At 40.8% G+C, this 19501-nt stretch overlaps 1 protein-coding gene across 14 annotated transcripts in view; it reads right to left on the bottom strand.

Annotated features, from left to right (window-relative positions):
* The window catches only part of CDKL5 (cyclin dependent kinase like 5), a 221810-nt gene that overhangs the window by 191626 nt on the left and 10683 nt on the right, over nt 1-19501 (bottom strand). The window contains exons 1-3 of one of the 14 annotated variants that reach the window (XM_051826952.2): nt 11529-16383; nt 2966-3026; nt 2054-2118 (exon numbers count right to left, since the gene is read on the bottom strand). The exons of 10 other annotated variants lie outside the window; for them this stretch is intronic. The gene's annotated coding sequence lies outside the window, so the exon portion shown is untranslated. Of the gene's footprint in view, nt 1-2053; nt 2119-2965; nt 3027-11528; nt 16384-19501 lie in introns of those variants that run through there. 3 more of the 14 variants (XM_051826951.2, XM_051826953.2, XM_051826954.2) reach the window with 3 other exon arrangements.

Raw genomic sequence — 19501 nt, 5'->3', positions numbered from 1 at the left:
GTAGACTAGACTGGCTGATGCCCACAGTACACATGCTTCTGGCTCACAGAGAACTGTTTGGTTCAACTCTACACTTCAGCCCCTTAAATTGAGCTGTTATGTTTTGCATCCACAAGTCAGTTGCATTCCTTCTCCAAAACTGTCAATTTCTCTTGTAATAATCATTACATGTTTTTCAATTAAATAGTATGCAAACTAATTAAAAGAGATTTGTCATTTCTGTAAAAATTTTGTCAGATCCTTTGGCAAAACTCAACAAAGGTGATGAGTCACTTTCAAAATGTGGCTGTCAAATTAGATATGGGTTAGATAATACTAAAAGATGGGAGAAAACTATAAAAATCTACCCTTCTGCATTAAATGGTTTCATAACTTTCTAAAATATTGCTCTATTCCCAGGAAATCAAAACTGGACCTACTATACAGATAAGATGGATTATAAGTATGGTTCATATAAAAATGATTAACACAAAGCTTCAAAAAGCTGAAAAAAGCCAGGGAACTACATCAAAATGCAGGTAAATAAAAAATGCCTTATGGCAAAATAGTTATGTAACACATGTATTCTTATTTAATTAGAGCTTTACCAATTTTTAAAATTAACTTTCCAATTACCAAGGCCAATCTATCAAAAAAGAGAGGCTTGCAAGAGAAACATCCTGCTGACACTTATTCTTTCAAGTCAGGCACAAAGGCCACCTCCTAAGAAAAGTCCTCAGGTGCTAACTGCCTCTTCAAAATTGCCTCCTGGGATACTTGACTGCTATGGTCTTAGCCTCAAACTGTTTTTAAAACCCAAATTCATTATGGATTATGTAAATTCTGTTATTCTCTTCTTTTGATCTTGGACGCCCCAAAAGTAACAAAATGCTCTCAATAAATTACTGTAGGGACGGAGCTTATAAAAACAACAAGCATGGGAAATGGTAGGTTTTCCAAAAAGATTTGTGACAATTCAAGGCTAAGCCATTTAAGATAGCATTTCTACCTTTATGGAGAAGCAGGCAGGCAAAAAACTGAAATATCTGAAAACTGAAGATGAAAGAAACAATATATATGGACCAATTTTAAGAATATCCCAATTATCACAGACAACTACAAGTGTGGTTCTAAAAAGAAAAATGGTGTTGTTTTTTTTTTGTTTGTTTGTTTTTTGTTTTTTTTTTTTTGTTTTTTGTTTTTTGTTGTTTTTTTTTTTTTTGACAGGCAGAGCGGATAGTGAGAGAGACAGAGAGAAAGGTCTTCCTTTGCCATTGGTTCACCCTCCAATGGTGGCCGGTGCACCACGCTGATCCGAAGGCAGGAGCCAGGTGCTTCTCCTGGTCTCCCATGGGGTGCAGGGCCCAAGGACTTGGGCCATCCTCCACTGCACTCCCGGGCCACAGCAGAGAGCTGGCCTGGAAGAGGGGCAACCGGGACAGAATCTGGCGCCCCGACCGGGACTAGAACCCGGTGTGCCGGCACTGCTAGGTGGAGGATTAGCCTAGTGAGCCGCGGCACCGGCAGAAAAATGGTGTTTTAAACACCATTTTAACACTAATGACACATCAGCTAATCACTCACTGCCACATTTTATTATGTATAAAGGAATCATTCATAAAACCATGACATATACATCAGTTTTTTCCTTAAAGTATCTTATGATCCAGTTTTCAAAATTGGGATTAATATATGAAAACTTCATGCACAGAGATTAGGACAATGTAAGCATGTTCAATAAATGAGTGCTGGCTTTATTAAGAGCTAAATATCTCAAGATCTTAAGTAATACATCAAGGCAACATGCAAAATGAGACTATTCAGATTCATGATTAGCAAATGAACTACACAAATCAAAATGGCTATAAATGTTCAAAGAAAGGGAGTGTTTCAGACTTGGAGAGGTTGTTTCACAAAGGAGACAGAATGTGATCTAGATGGATGGGCTTACATGAAATGGTGCGAGCAAAAAGAAGAGGGAGCATTCCAACAAAATTTGTTTAAAAACACTAAAGGATTATTGTAAATGATATTGATAACATTATAACATTTTCCAAAGTGCTTTCATATTTACCATTTCACTGACTGGCCATCACAATACCCCAGTGAACTCACAACCCTGAGAATCATATATTTGAGCTAAAAGACAGAAAAGGTGTATCTTGTCAAAATCACATGTTCTAAAAAAGAAGAAACTTAAAACTTGAGTATGGTAAGATTCCATAGGTTTTTCAAAGCAAAACTAAGAAATTTGGAGTTTAGTCTGCAAATTTTAGAAACTTATCACAAGGTACACTACAATTTTTTTTCAGTGGCATAACAATAAAAAACCCACTTGTACCAGAATATCAGCAAACACAATTCAAGGAAAAGGGAACATTCATCATTTACTCAACCATTCTACAAATATTTACTGAATGAGTATTCTGTGCTAGTCATTATACCAGATGCTAGAAACACAGCAGTGAACAAAACAGATTAGACTCTGCCCCTATGGACATTAAAATCCTAAAAGATGAAAAAAAATCCAATAGAACAAAATACTTCAAATTTTAAAATCTGGTGGCATAGAAGATTTTCAAATGTGATAAAATAATAACAGCTATAACATATAACACTGTGTACTAAGCACTGTTCTAAATGTTCTTATTTATATAATTATTTACTTAATACTCACAAGAATGGCTCTTACTACCAGAAAGCTCCTTTTATGAATGAGGAGTCTACCCATGAAATCAAATAACTTGCCCAAGTCACCATGCCAGTGAGAAATAAAACTGGAATTCAAACCCCAACAGAAAGGCTCCAAGAACTCCCATATTCAGCTCCTATGACACACTCGGACATCCTCAATGCATCAACTGCACCCCTTAGAACTGTGTATGCAGCACATACACAGCACAAGCATGATGTCAGGCATTTTTATGTTACCACACTGGATCTCAGCAGTGTTTCTAACGATATGAACACAGCTCCTGATAAATACCTTGTCCCTCGAAGATGCAAGGAAGAAGTGTCAAGGCTGGAATCAAAGGTTTTTCTCAGCCCTTCAAAGACAAAAATTAACAATCAGATTATTTTACAAGACAATACTTATTCATAAGTCTCACTGAATGTATCAGGAGTAGAAAAATGAACTGGGATAACCAAAAATGTGAAGAACAAATATAAGGATAAAACTTGTAAAAAAAGAAGTAAATTTAGCAAGCTTAATACTAAACACTGTATTCAGTGTTTAAGAAAGGGATGTGCTAATGTGTTGACAATACTTATTCTCTACAATGAGTTCAAAAACATCTCACCTCCAATCCTATAAGCAGTCTTACCATTTTTGCTAAGAGCTCTTAATTCACTAAGATAAGCCAACAACAAAAAGCTAAATACAGTAAACTGAAATAGTTACCACTTATTCAACTAAAGGTTGTATATTTGCTAATTCATCCATCTAAAAAGCTTTTCCCTCAAATCTTGGAGCCTAATTACAATTACTAAGTTTTCTTACTTTGCTAAAGATTAAAATGAAAAATCTACTGGGGCTGGTGTTATGGCATAGCGGGTAAAGCTACCATTTGCAATGCCAGCATCTCATATAGATGTAGCTTCAAGTCCTGACTGCTCTACTTCTGATCCAGCTCCCTGCTAATGTGCCTGAGAAAGCAGCAGAGGATAGTCCAAGAACTTAGGTCCCTGGACCCACATGGGAGACCCAGAAGAAGCTCCTGGCTCCTGGTTTCCCTGGTTTCAGACTGGCACAGCTCCAGCCACTGCAGCCATTTGGGGAATGAACCAGCAAAGATTGATCAATATCAATCTCTCTCTCTCTAAAACTCTGCCTTTCAAATAAATAAAAATTTTTTAAAAAATGAAATATGTATTAACAGCACAGTCATCATTAACAGTATAATAAACTGAATCATTAACCCCATCCCCAAACTTAAGAAGCCTCTTGTAGCTGTTACAGAAACCAGAAAGGCGGTTTTAAGAACAATCAGAACCAGAGCAAAAAGTTAAGTTGGCAAATATAATCAGTTTCAGTACACAAATCTTTCCTCAAAGCCTTTTTACATTATGACAAAAAGAGTGTAGGTATTTCTCTTGCAACTTCCTCCCTATCAACTACTGAATATCCTCCAATATTTTCTCTTCCAATATCCTCCCTACTAGCCATTTTAATGCTTATTTTTACCAGGTAAAATATAGAGTAAAACAGGAAGAAGTAGAGACAGAAAAGAAGAATGGGTTTAACAAGTCAGTAAATAAAAGATTATTCATTCATTCAACAAATATTTATTCAGCACCTACTGAGACTGGAAATACAATGGTTTGCATTCTTCTATATCCCAATATATCCTATTTTTACCCCTGCCAGAAGCTGGGCAGATCACCCTTCAGGGCCCCCAGCTACAAAATGGAGCTAATAACTACTCTCATAGAGATGTATTGGATTAAATGTGGCAAACTAACCTTTAAAGTGTTCTGTGCTCAAATAAAATAACACAGTTCAAAGACTGAAAGGTTTTCAAAACAGCATGTTTAAAAAAAAGGCCTAGAAATGTAAAAAAAACAAAACAAAACAAAACAAAACCACACATACATAGTAAGCTAATGTTTATCCTTGGACAGGAAGGAAACAGCCTTAAACATCTTGGTATCCTTCAACATATTTGGCATGCTGCCCTTCATTTAACAAGGGTTCAGTAAATACATGTGATTTTTTTTCCCCCCTCTCTCTAAGGTATGGAGTACTGTAGTTACTTTAATAATCTGGCAAAGCAAAAAAGAATGAACAAAAGGAACTAATATTTACTGCTATTAAGCACCAAGTACTGTATTGGACCTATGTGATTTAATTTAATTTTCATACCTTATAAGGTATGTATTATTAATCCAAAAAACCAGGAGTGGGTTTTCATTTTCCTAGAATCAGGTTATAAAAAAATCTAAGCTTAGAAAAATGAGTAACTCATCTTATATTTGGCAGATTTGCTTATTTCATGTTGGAAGAATTAAGGAAATCCCTCAAAAGGGTATTAAGGAAGAAAAAAAAACTAACTTATTAACATATAAAGAAAATGGAAAGAGAAAAATATAAAGGGTTAATAAATGAATCTTGTAAGTGTTCCATCGTACAAGTTCCATCCAACAAAAATAATAATTAAAAACCATCTGGTCACACTGACCAACACAATGAAAATTTTGTAGTAGGCAACTTTTTCTTCAAGTCAGTCAGCACTGTTTCTTTTATACCCTTTGCAGGTGTGGCACACTCCCACCCAAATCATCCACCATCACCTTAGAGGTTTTTCAAGGGGATAAAAGCCAGTGTTCCTAAAAAAAAAAAAAAAAATCAGTCATGTACACCAGAATTTACTTTAAAAGACACTCTCTGTCATGTCTACAATAGATAAAAGTGGAAACCACATGAAGTACAGAGCACTGAAGTTCTACTTTAAAGTAGCTAACCACACACCCACACCCACCCACCCACCCACCCACACACCTTACTTCCAATACTAAAACACAATGAAATAAGCAAAAGAAGATAAAAATAAATCCTAGGAATCTAGGAAGCACTCCCAGGAAACAGAACAGTGAGAAATTCCAAGGAGCTGTGAAGCAAGTTAGGAGGAAATGACTATTAACAGAGTGCCTAGTTCAAGTCCTGACTATTCCACTTCTGATGCAGCTTTCTGCCGGTGCTCACCCTGAGAGGCCGTAGTGATGGCTTGGGTGCTTGGGTTCCTGCCACCCACATCAGAGACCTGGACTGAGTTGAGGACTCCTAGCATCAGCCCGGCCCCGTCTTGGCTCTTGTAGGTGGTTGGGAAGTGAACTAGCAAACGGAGGATCAATTGGTTCTTATTCTTATTCTTTCTCTCTCCCTTTCTCTCTCTCTCTCATAAATGAAATAAATATGTCTGTAATATTTAAAGGAACAGCATCAAAGAAGAGAGAAATGAAGATAAGTAAAAATATCTACTAAAAACTCCCGATGGAGGGGGCCACAAGAGGTTAAGCTGCTGCCTGTGACACACGCATCCCATATGAGCCCGACTGGAGTCCCAGCTGCTCGGCTTCAGATCTGGCTCCCTGCTACCATGACCGGGAAAGCGATGAAGCATGGCCCAAGACCCACATGGGAGTCCTGGATAGAGTTCCAGGCTCTTGGTTTCAGTCTGACCCAGTTCAGACCATTGTGGCCATTTGTGGAGTGAACCAGCAAATGAAAGATCTCTTTCGAAGTTAAAAAGACCTAAAAAAAAAAAAAAAAAAGAAGAAGAAGAAGAAGAAATAGATAACAAAAACCAACTTAACTGATGAACCCACAACTTCTAGTAGGCAAAAGATATATTTTTCAAAAGGGGCATTTTTCCAGAAGAATTCCTGAAAGCTGATACAACTGGAGGTAGCAGACAAGAAACGGCCAGTAGAAAGCTTCATAGTTGAAAAGCTGTGAAACACTTTTGCTGGTGCCCTTCCATGCCTTCTTTCAGCAAGACTAATGCCAGCATTTACCAGGCCTGGCTCTTTAAAATGACAATTCAGACAAGGAATGCTCCTCAGTAATGCTGAGGCCAGAGAAGTGGGGCAAAGTGCAATTCACCGCAGCTCCCAGGAGGATGGGGAGTCTCGCCACTCGGAAGGCAAGTGACCCACACTCTACAAAAAGATTCTGCATTCCAGGCAAAGAGATAGCATAAGCAAAGACATCGTGTTTGCCACAGAATTTTAGAGGGAGGTACACATCTCGGAGCACAGTGTTTGAGGCAGATAGAGAAAGGATGTGAGGCTGGAGAAGTAGGAAAGCAGAAAACAAATCAAGGAGAGCCTGCTGAACACTACACAGGAGTTCAGTCTCTCTCCTGACGTCCTTTTGTTACCAAGAGCACCAATGCAGACTTTCCAGCAGGTCGGTGGTGTGACCAAGAACATATTTTATATCCTACTGGCAACTGCAGATAATGTATCGGAGCTGGACAAGACCCAACAACCTATCTTGGGAGGATGAGTGGATGTTGGAACCATGAATAACGTTTTTTAAACAGAAAAGAGGAGTAAGTTTGAGGAAAGAATGATGTCCTTCGTATGACACTTGCTGAGTGTAAAGTACCTGTGGAATATCCAAGTACAGATTTCCAGCAGGTTACTGAGTTTAAAACTTACAGGGGAAAGTCCAGGAAGAATTCAGAAATTTAGAAAAACATCTGCATATAAGTGGAACTGAAACTCTGTGTAACAGATATTTTATGAAGACAATGACCTATGATAACCCTCAGCCAACAAGTCAGTCCCAGGTAACAGCAATGTGTAGCAAGCAGATCGATAAGAGCCCACAAGGGAGACAGGGAAAAACAGAAGAGAAAGACACGGAGAACAAGGATGACAAGGGAATATACTGTTTCAAGGAGATAGTGATTAACAGTGTCAGGTGCAACAAAAATGTCAAGTAAAATTAGGAGGAAATGGATCCACTAAATGCGGCAATATAAGGGGTTGCATGCAAAAGCAGCATAGTCTGCAAACGCCATTTAAGGAGTGATGGGGATGGAAGCCAGAGAGCAATAGCTGAGGTTTAAAAAGTGAAGGAGAAATGGATAGACCACTCTTTCCGAAGTTCAGGTGAGAAGGGGAGAAAAAGGTTAGGAGTGGACTTGTGGTTCAGGAAAGGTTTTCTAAGACGAAGGAAAAAAAAAAAAAACAGAATCAAGAGAAAAAGAACTTGAAAGTGAGACTTCGAGGCTGCAGCAAGGTTACTCAACCCCGGTACTACTGACGTCATGGACTAGATAATTCTTTGTTGTGGGAAACTGTCCTGGGCATGTCTGCCAGCATCTCTGGCCTCCACCCACCAGATGACAACAGCACACACATGACCACCACCACCCCAATCCTGTCCCCACCCCCGCAGTGAGAAAAACAAAATGTCCCCAGGAGGCAGAATCCCCCTTTCCACCCTCCCATTTGAGAATACCTGGGAACAAGCAGAGGAAAAAGGGGGGAAATAACATGAGGGAAAAGACTGCCAAAGCAGCAGCAGGGAAGCTGAGAGCCCCTGGCGAGGGACTGGCTCCAAAGCAGAACAAGCATCTCGCCCTCTGAGACAGGAGGAAAGTGCAGCTCTGGGGAGGGAGGGCTGATAAAGTTGTAGATGGGGCCAAAAGATGAAGAAAACCAGTTCTCAGTGGAGTGGAGGCCAGGTCACGTGCTGAGTTGCACTGGTGGTAATTTAGTGGCAGTTTTGAACACAGTGGTTAGGTTTTGTGACAACTAACAGGGCCTGGCAGCCGGCAGGTCCCACAAGACAAGACAAACTGCTGTGGCTTGACTGTCCCAGCTGGAACCAGGTTGAAATGTTGACTGCCATTGTAAAGCATCCAGAGGTAGGACCTCCAAGAGGTGATTAAGTCATAAGGGCTCAGCCCTCGTGAAAGGATCAATGCTACTGTCACAGGAGTGGGTTCCTGATAAAAAGGATGACTTGGGCCCAACTTCCTCTCTGTCTCCCTCATGCTCACTTGTCCTTCAGCCACGGGATAATGGAGCACGAAGGCCCTCGACAGATGCTGCCACCAAGTTCTTGGACTTCCCCGCCTCCAGAACCATGAGCTGAATAAATTTCTGTTCTTTTACTTTATCCAGCCTATGAGACGGTGTTACAGCAGCAGAAAATGGACTAAGACATCAATTCAGGTTGGAAACTGCCACCCTCCCTTCTCATCAAGACTGTCTACATGCACCACCGGACAGAAATCGCCTCCATATACTGATTACAATCCCAAAGAGTTTCAAGTCTACTCGGATCTCAACTGCATTACAGAAGGAACAGATTTCTGAGGACTAACTGGGAAACGAATCCATTTTTAAAAATAATGTTCTTATCAGATAACACGAACTGTGTGCTACAAAATCAACATCTAAATGAGAATTTTCCAAATAATCTGTTCAAGCTAGAGGATGCTTGTGGTTATAACTAACTCAAGTTCTTAAACTTGTGAAACTACTTCCTGTCCATCAGACAGAAAGAAGACTAGAAGAGAAACAGATGGAGTGCAAAGACAGAAAGCATATTAAGAGGGCCAGTGCTGTAGCGCAGCGGGTGAAAGCCCTGGCCTGAAGCGCCGGCATCCCATATGGGTGCCGGTTCTAGTCCTGGCTGCTCCTCTTCCGATCCAGCTCTCTGCTATGTCCTGGGATAGCAGTGGAAGATGGCCCAAGTCCTTGAGCCCCTGCACCCGCGTGGGAGACCCCGAGGAGGCTCTCAGCTCCTGGCTTTGGATCGGCACAACTCCGGCCGTTGTGGCCATCTTGGGAGTGAACCAGCGGATGGAAGACTTCTTTGTCTCTACCTCTCTCTGTAGCTCTGTCTTTCAAATAAATAAAATAAATCTTTTTAAAAAAAGAAAGCAAGCATATTAGAAATTGCTCACAGGTCAGAGACCTGCTCACTACTGCCTTCTAAATGAAGGGCTGCAAACTCAAATGATCATAGATAAGACCAGGAAACCAGGATTACTGCCTCAGTGTGCACATGGGAAGCTAAAGTGAAACATCAACAGAAAGCTGAGACCCAAGAGGCTGTCCTTGGGTGAAAAAGAAAAAAACAGAGGCTATACACACCAGCCCAGGGCTGTGTCTATAAAGAGTAATCAAAGCAGAAGGGGAAACCCAAGTCTTTGCTCTACACAGATATAGAATCCAAATGCACATTACTCCTGGGGTATCACAGACCCATCTGCGAGTAGAGTGGAAACTCCAGAAGCAGTGAACCCAAATAGTCCCATCAGAGACATATGCAAAATGACCCAAAGGAGGGGCCAGTGCTATGGCGTATTGGATGAAGCCACTGCCTGCATTGCTAGCATCCCATATGGGCGCTGGTCAGAGTCCCAGCTGCTCCACTTCCAATCCTGCTCTCTGCTATGGCCTGGGACAGCAGTAGAAGATGGCCCAAGTCCTTGGGTCCCTGCACCCGCGTGGGAGACCTAGAGGGAGCTCTAGGCTCCTGGCTTCGGATCAGCCCAGCTGCAGCCATTACAGCCATTTGGTGAGTGAATAAGAGGATGGAAGACCTGTGTCTGTGTGTGTGTGTGTGTGTGTCTGCCCCTCTCTCTCTCTCTGCCTCTATAACTCCGTCTTTCAAATAAATGGATAAACCTTAAAAAAAAAAAAAAAAAAAAAAGACCCAAAGGAGCATCCAGAACTCAGGCACAGGCAAACATTTTCCAAAGTGCCAAATACTATAAGCTACACAAAGAAACAAGCAAGAAACTTGGAGGGAGGAAAGATGAGTGGGAAATTTCATGCCTCAAGAACTACTGCTAACTGGCCAGTGCCAGTGTTGTGATGCAGCAGGTTAAGCCATCACTTGTAACCAGAATGCCAGCTCGAGTCCTGGCTCCTCCAATTCCAATCTAGATTCCTGCTAACTCTGTCTCTCAAATGCCCATGTCCTATACTGCAGTGCCATATTTGAGTCCTAGTTACTCTGCTTCTGATCTAGGTACTTGCTAATGCATACCCTGGGAGGCAGATGATGGCTCAAGTACTTGGGTCCCTGACACCCATGTGGGAGACCTGGATTGAATTCCCACCTCCTGGATTCAGCATGGCCCAGCCATTGCTGTTGCATACTTTTGAACTAGTGGATGGCATATCTCTCTCCATCTGTCTCTGTCTCTCTCTCTAATAAAATGAATACATATTTTCATTAAATTTTTTAAAGATTTTATTTATGGTCAGCGCCGCGGCTCACTTAGCTAATCCTCTGCCTGCGGAGCCGGCACCCCGGGTTCTAGTCCCGGTCGGGGCACCGGATTCTCTCCCGGTTGCTCCTCTTCCAGTCCAGCTCTCTGCTATGGCCCGGGAGTGCAGTGGAGGATGGCCCAAGTACTTGGGCCCCTGTACCCTTGTGGGAGACCTGGAAGAAGCTCCTGGCTCCGGATTGGCACAGCTCCAGCCATTGCAGCCAACTGGAGAGGGAACCAGCGGATGGAAGACATCTCTCTCTTTCTCTCTGCCTCTGCCTCTGCTTCTGCCTCTCTGTAACTCTGCCTTTCAAATAAATAAATAAATCTTTAAAAAACAATGACCCTCTCAGTACCACCAAGTTTACTATTGTCAGGCCCTTACTGAAAGAATTACTTCTTTATAAAGAAGGAAAGTGAACCAAGACTAGGGCAAATGAACAGTCGTCAAAAAAATTCTTTTTCTTGAAAATCATGTTGGTGAGTATTCACTATTTTATAAGCTTAAGGTAGCTTAAACAAGGCAAAATTAATGCATAAATAACATTAACATGGAAGAGGAATTGAGGGTTAAGAGGTAAACCATTCTGCTTATCTAGGATAAGAATAATAATTAAGCTTAGCAAATGTGCGTGTTAAAATTTAAGAGTGACCATATTTCTGACTTCAGCCTTAGAGTAAGAGCTAGAAAAAGCATAGCCGCCCCCCTTAGAATGAAAAAGAACTGGGCTAATTTCAAATTCATCACTTTCTTTCAAACCAACAGACAGCAAAGTTGACTCAAAAACGAAGGAGAGACAGTACCTGCTGGGACAGAGAAGACAGCCACGTGCTCACTTGGGGTAGACTGCAACTGGACATCAGGAGGAAGTATTCTGGTAGACTTGCTGATAAACTGGTGAAAAATGATGTGGCTTACTGAAGGGACAGCAGGGAAACCGCTGGGGAGACCCCCAACCTTTTATAAGATCTTCCTCCACCAACCCCTAACAAGGCACTCAGTGAGGAAGTGCCCTGAGCAGTGCCCACTGTGATGCACTGCGATGCACTGTGATGCAATGTGATGTGTGCCCAGGGCATGAGGCAGCAGCTCTGCCTGATGGCCAGATGAGATGCCCTGCCTAACAATTTTCCCCTGTCTTCATGTGGAAGACAAGCTTTCGAGCGTACAGAACAGACAATGATTATTGCTTGCTTGAAAACCCACAGCAGGGTCGGAACCTACTACTGGAAAACAGGTGGGATTCCATGCTGAACCCACCACAACATGGCTGAGGGGGAAAGAGTACACAGCCCTGGGACTCAGGCCTAAAACTCAGGCTAAATCAGAACAGGGATCACATCCCAATACCCCTCCAGGACAACACATTCCTAGAATAGCAACAGCAGATACTAGTGGGAGACAGGAGAAATTAACACAAAAAGAGATCCTCACTAAGGCACAGTGACACCTGAAATTCTGAATGGACCAGACATTGTCCTGGTAACCAGCTCAACATTTGCCCAACTCTTAAGTATATTAATTCAAATCCCCTCACTAAAGGGCTGGCAGAAGGAATGACTTGCCCATTTAAAGACATAAAATTAAGACTCTCAATCTCAATCAGACTTGCAACAAAAGTCAAAAGGTCTAAAAAAAGGTAAACAAAAAAAAAACTCAGAAAAGACAAAGACATTATCAGAACCAGAACCAGACACAGAATCAAACAGATGTTGGAAATATCTAGCTCTAAGCTCTAAGCTCTAAACTCTAAGTTCTAAGCTCTAAGCCAAAAGGAGAACACACAAAATCAGATGAGTAATTTCAGCAGATACATGGAAATTCTAAGAAAGAATAAAATGAAAGTACTAAAAATGAAAAACAGTTAAGATAGATAGAGACTGCTTTCAATGGGCATTCAGTAGACAATTCAGTCAAGCAAACAATCCATGAACTTGAAAATATGTCAACATAAATTACTGCAACCAAAACCCTCAGAGAGAACAGTGGGAGAAGGGTGGGAGAATGTAGCAAAAATCTATGGGACAATATCAAGGCTTCTAACATTGGTAACTGGCATCACAGAAAGGGAAGAGAATGGGGCAGAAAATATTTGAATAGTTAATGGCAGAAAATATTCCAAATTTAATGTAAGACATCTAACCACAAATCTCAGACAATCAGAGAAAGCAAAGAAAGATAAATTTAACATTTATATTTATACATTAACATTTATATAATATATAATTTATATGTTTATAATAGTAACATTTATATACATTTATATTATATAATTTATGTATTTATAATATTAACATCTATATATTTATATTATTAAAATTTGTATAATATAATTTATATATTTATATTAACATTTATATATATTTAACATTTATATAGAGAGCGAGCGAGCATACACACTACCAGCTCTCAGCACATATAAATAACACTTGGGACTCAGTTTCATAAGCCCTACCATTGTCATTCCTTTAAAACCAAACACCTCTGTCAACACCAGGTCATCAATTCAACTACTCACGACTGTCCCCCCCCCAGTGCTCACTTCTGTATACAAGCCTCACTCTGCATTACTTGCTGGCCAAACTGAGGGCACAAGCCTATATCCCACCTGCAAGAGAGACTGTGGATACAAGCTTTCTAGGAAAGTGGGTCCCATAAAATAAGAAATTATCAAAATGCAGAGTGGATGTTTAAAAACACCAGGCAACCCCAAATGGCAAAAGTCTACTACAGCATGCTAAAGAATCCTCCATTGAACTAACCAGCTATTGTACAGTAGATCCTTTATAAAATCATTATCCCCCCCAAAGAGCATTTTTTATAAGGCAAAAATTTTACCTCAATGTGGTGACTTGTTTAAAAATCAGTTCCCCAATCTAAGGGACATAAACAATAATCTAAGGATGTGGGAAGCCACATGATAAATAAGCAACATCTTTGCAGAATGCTGGTTTTGCCTAATGGTAAGTAATGTACAATGCAGATGCGCACGTGCGTGCACACACACACACATTATGGAACGGAAATCAGCATTTCAAATATTTTATACAATAAATCATAACAAAAACTCAGAGATGTCATTCCTTTATAGTTGTTAACTTCGCCCCCCTACCCCCATCTGCCATATTGTAAATGTTGCTGTAGAAGGAAGAAGGAAGGTACTGACATGAGGATATGGGCAGCAGCAAAGGTGCCCCCCTCGTAAGAGAAGTACCAATTATATTCTATGTTCCCGGCAATGTGTCACATATCAAGGCTACAGAAGTCAACACTCCATGCCCCCAAAGAGCTTTCAGTAGAAAACAAAAACCACCTACTTTTCTATCTTCCCTAAGGCCCACCCCTACATAAACTCTCAGTTTAGAATTCTCTTCATATACTCTCAGGTAAAAGTTTAAATAAACAGAATAAAGGCCACGAAGAAAGAAAACCAAGATTCTGGGACGTAGCTGGGGTACAAGCATCAAAGCAAGGCATCCGATAAGCAAATTCACGTCAATTCCTGTGATTCTCCCAGCTTTGTATGTCTGTTCTTAGAGCCATGCCTTTTAAACTCTTCACTCTACTTGACATTTTGGGCTTCCTTTAAAACCCATCACAAGCACTCAGAAATCACTGCCTTTCTCAAGCCCTAGGTATAGCTCTTTTGGCCTAAACAAAGTACCAGCATCCTGCATTTCTATCTGTACAGGCAGACCACCAAGTACTTCACTTATTGTTTTCTGCCTTTTCTGCTGATTTACAAACTCCATAAGGGCAGAATACAGTAGTGTGTCTCTGTATTCCTATCACTTACCATAATGTTGATACTCTTGGAGCTGCCAAAACAGTAATACTAACAAGATATCCAAAGCATTAAGTTTAGGGCTGGTGCTGTGGCACAGCAGGTTAAAACCATGGCCTGCAGAGCCACCAGCATCCATATGGCTGCCAGTTCAAGTCCCAGCTGCTCCACTTCTGATCCAGCTCCCTGTTAAAGCACCTGGGAAAGCAGTGGAAGATGGCCCAAGTCCTTGGGCCCCTGTACCCAAGTTCTTGGCTCCTAGCTTCAGCTTGGCTCAGCCCTGGTTGTTGTAGACATTTGGGGAATGAACCAGCGAATCCAAGATTTCCCTATCTGTTTCTCCTTCTCTCTAACTCTGCCTTTCAAATAAATAAATCAATCTTTGAAAAAAAAAAAAAAAAAGAAAGAAAGAAAGACTAGTTTAGACTTCTTTTACCAACCCTGCACATAGGCCAACCCTGTAAACACGGACAGAATGAAAAACACAACTCCAAACCAAGGACAGGAGCTCTGGATAATATAGAAACCACTGGCATAAAAACATCAGTACCAAACTCTCAAATCTGAAATGCAGCAACTCCTTTCAAATAAATGCCCTGGGTTGGATATAAAATGGAAAAAAAAAAAAAGTAATGTCAGAAAACGTTTACAAACTCTTCAAGTTACTAGTGCAAAAAAATAAAAAATTCAAGCAACAAGGGAAGAATACAGAGCAGGTATAGTTCAAAAAAGCCTAAGAACTCATTGCAAGGTGAGCTGCATTAAAGGGCACTTAAAAAATACAGATTTGAAAGGAAATATTTGAAGAAAGAGGTGATGTTGTGGCTATTTTTTGTATAACCACACCAAAGGAAAAGTAAGCAACAGCATTCTACACAGGCACAAACTAATCACTTTACACCAAGGAAAACCTGAATGACTGCTCAATCATCACGCAAGCCAAAATTTAGCCTGGCTGAAGATTTCCAAATAAGAGCTGAGCATATAGGGATGCTGACTGTAAAAACAAGAAACAAATCAGGATTTACAAAATCACACTTTTACAGCACTTTCCTTTACATAAGTTCACTTGAACATAAAAACTTTGACAGAGACTAGTTTAATATAAAAGATGAAGGCCACAGAATGTGAACCAGATTTGAAAATTATACTCCTGGGGCGAGTGTTATGGTGTAGTAGGTAAAGCTGCTGCCTGTGACACCAGCATCTCATATGGGCAGCACTTCATGTCCCAGTTACTCCACTTCTGATTCAGCTCCCTGCTAATGGCCTGAGAAAAGCAGCAGCAGATGACCCAAGTGTTTGGGCCCCTGCACCCACGTGGGAGACCAGGAAGAAACTCCTGGCTCCTGGATTCAGCCTGGCCCAGCACTGGCCACTATGGCCATTTGGAGAGTGAACCAATGGATGGAAAATCTGTTTCTCCCTATCTCTAATTCTGAATTTCAAATAAATAAATAAATCTTTAAAAAAGAAAATGGCACTCTTGCTGAAGATTAATGCTCCTCAACAGTACTAGCAAAATCCTTTATAAATATTGTAGGTGCTCAAATGTGATTTCATGAAATACAAAATAGGGGGACCAGTGTTGTGGCACAGTGGGTTAAGCCACAGCCTACAACACCAGCATCCCATTTGGATACCGATTCAAGTCCCAGCTACTCCATTTCCAATCCAACACCTTGCTAATGTGCCTAGGAAGGCATTGGATGGAGGCCCAAGTACTTGGGCCCCTGCTACCCACATGTGAGACCTGGATGGAGTTCCCGGCTCCAGGCTTTGGCCTGGCCTAGCCCTGGCCATTGTGGCCATTTGGGGAGTGAAGCAGTAGACGGAAGATATATTTTTCTTTCTCTCTCTCTCTCACCTCCCTTCTAATTCTGTCTTGCAAATAAATAAATTTTTAAAAATAAAAAATGAAAATAAAATATTAAATATAAATATTGAAAAAGATTAAACTAGATTTAAGACACTGTATTTCAAAAAAAAACAAATGAATAAAGCAAATTTAATGTTGATATTTAATTAAGCATTTTGCTAAAGCCTTAAATACCTCAAGCAGATTAAAGATGTCTGAGTGGAAAAAAACAGAAAAGGGTTTTAAGTTTAAATATGGAAGAGAGTCAAAACTGTTAGCAAAACCATTTTAATTATAAATAGAAAAGACATGCATATATAAGGTTAACAGAATTATGAAAGATAAAAGAAAAGGCGCGTTTAGAAAATTAAAAGGTAATTTATAGAAAACCAATGAAAAGAGTATCACAGATGACAATCAATCAAGGAAGCAGCCACAAAGATTTTCATGAGACAAAGGAAGAATATGTTACCTTGCAGAGACTGTGACCTTTCTGATAAGTTATCAGGTTTCTACTGTGCTAAACTCTGGGTTTTTTTAGCATTTCATGTCACACCACCGCTTAAACCTTCAATAGTTTCTCAAGACGCGGCCCCTGCCTATTTCTGTTTCATCACCTGCTTCTCTACTTTCCGGCCATCGTGAATTTCTTTCAGTTCTTTAAAAGGCACTATTTTTCCAAAGTCAATCTGCCTCTGTTTCTGACTGTCTGTCTGTCTCCTTGCCTCATGGCATTTGTACCTTCTGTCAGGAAAACATTTCTCCAATGACAACATGTCCTTCTCATCTTCCTGGTCTCACATAAATGCTACCTCCTCCAAGAATAAATCCGCCCCCCTTGTTATATACTCCCAGGGAGCTCTGTACTTGTCTGCTTCCATCTGGAGAATGCAAATCCTTTGAGGGCAGGGCCTACTTCCGTTTTATCATCAGAGAAGGCAGCCTCTGGCACAGGGCAGATACCCATTAAGTATTTGCTAAATTAATGAAGAACAACTTTAGGCCCCTTGTTTAGAGTCTGGCTGGCTCTGAACATTGCCAGTAGCTGCCGCTCAGCCGCCTCTGCCCTCCCTGTAGAAAGGCTTCTCCTCCTGCATCCAGCTTCCTTGACACTGGGCTGGAAATAGCCAGGGCTCAGTGTTGTTTGGGAGTTGCTTGGCCAAGGCCTTTCGAACAGTAGTGTCCCAGTAAAATGCTAGATATAATTTATGTAACAATGAACACTTTTTTTTTTTAAACAATGTAATACCCTTTCAGAAATTTCTAACTATGGGGCTGGCGCTGTGGCTTAGCGGGTTAAAGCCCTGGCCTGAAGCACCAGCATCCCACATGGGCGCCGATTTGAGTCCTGGCTGCTCCACTGCCGATCCAGCTCTCTGCTATGGCCTGGGAAAACAGTACAAGGTGGCCCAAGTCCTTGGGCCCCTACACTGACGTGGGCAACCCAAAAAAAGCTCCTGGCTCCTGGCTTCGGATGGGCCAACTCCAGTTCTTGTGGCCATTTAGGGAATGAACCAGCGGATGGAAGATTTCTCTCTCTTCCTCTGCTTCTCTATAACTCTGCCTTTAAAATAAATAAATGAATCTTAAGAAAGATAAGCAAGAAAGACAAGAAAGACAGAAAGAAATTTTCAACTACTTTGTAACTGCATGAGTTAACTAGTGATAAAAAGCAGTTATTAAAAGTCTATCTTGGGCCAGCACTGTGGCGTAGCGCGTAAAACTGCCATCTACAGCGCCGGCATCCCAGCTGCTCCTCTTCTGATCCAGCTCTCTGCTATGGTCTGGGAAAGCAGTAGAAGATGGCCCAAGTCCTTGGACCCCTGCACCTGCATGGGAGACCTGGCTCCTGGCTTCAAATTGGCTCAGCTCTGGCTATTCCAGCCATTTGGGGAGTGAACCAGTGGATGGAAGACCTCTCGCTCTCCCTCTTTCCCTCTCTCCGCCTCTGCCTTTGCCTCTCTATAACTCTGTCCTTCAAACAAATAAATATTTTTTAAAAACGTCTACATTTTCCAAAAATAAATAAATAAATAAATGTAGAGCAAAGTGATCCTTGGGATTTGTCATTTTAGAAAGAAATAACTGGAAAGGATGAAATATCAATTTACACAAAATTAGCTTTTGTCTATTTCAATTATTTTCAACAAACACAATTAGATCAAACTTTTTGTTTTCATTTCCAATTTGAATTTAAGTGGTAATATTAAAACTAATTACTAGTAATTAAAGTTAACATGTCCCTCAAGAAGCTGCCAAACCAGGGTGGGGTGCCCAGTTAAATTTCAGGATATGTCACAACTGAACCAGCTCTGGTAATCTCTGAAAGATTCTACTCATCAAGAAACTAGTTTCTATAATTGGCCAACGTCAGCATAATTGGGCAAATCCAAGTCAGTAAGTTGTTCTCCAATTATTACTTATCATCATTTTTTTTAGCACGAACAAATAGTAATTTATTCTCATAACATCTGGTTCAAGAGACTTTTTTTAATCAGCTTCCATATTTCATATTCACATTTGAAGCTTCTTATAACCAAGCACTAGACAAAATGAGGATTACTGAAGTAAATTTTAAATTACATTTTTTTGAACAAGTGAATTTAATTTTTTTCCCAGAAACCTTTTACTTAAGGAATACTTGCCCTTATCTTCCTCATGGGAGTGTATGTGCTTTCAATCTATTAGAATACATTCTCATACTGCCAATAATCTAATCTTTAAGCAAAATACAAAATCTAAAACTGAGATCTAAAATTACAACTCACCTAAAATAATTTATGGCAATCTGTTAAAAAAAAAAAAGAAGTATTGATCCTTATGTTTTGTTACCTTCCAGAAACCAGTCTTTCTTTTTTTTTTTTTTTAACAGGCAGAGTGGACAGTGAGAGAGAGACAGAGAGAAAGGTCTTCCTTTGCCATTGGTTCACCCTCCAATAGCCGCCGCGGCCGGTGCACTGCGGTCGGTGCACCACGCCTATCCGAAAGCAGGAGCCAGGTGCTTCTCCTGGTCTCCCATGGGGTGCAGGGCCCAAGCACCTGGGCCATCCTCCACTGCACTCCCGGGCCACAGCAGAGAGCTGGCCTGGAAGAGGGGCAACCGGGACAGAATCCGGCGCCCCGACCGGGACTAG

The sequence above is a fragment of the Oryctolagus cuniculus genome, chromosome X, assembly GCF_964237555.1.
Source record: "Oryctolagus cuniculus chromosome X, mOryCun1.1, whole genome shotgun sequence".
NCBI lineage: Eukaryota > Metazoa > Chordata > Mammalia > Lagomorpha > Leporidae > Oryctolagus > Oryctolagus cuniculus.
This window is presented reverse-complemented; position numbering and strand designations above follow the sequence as displayed.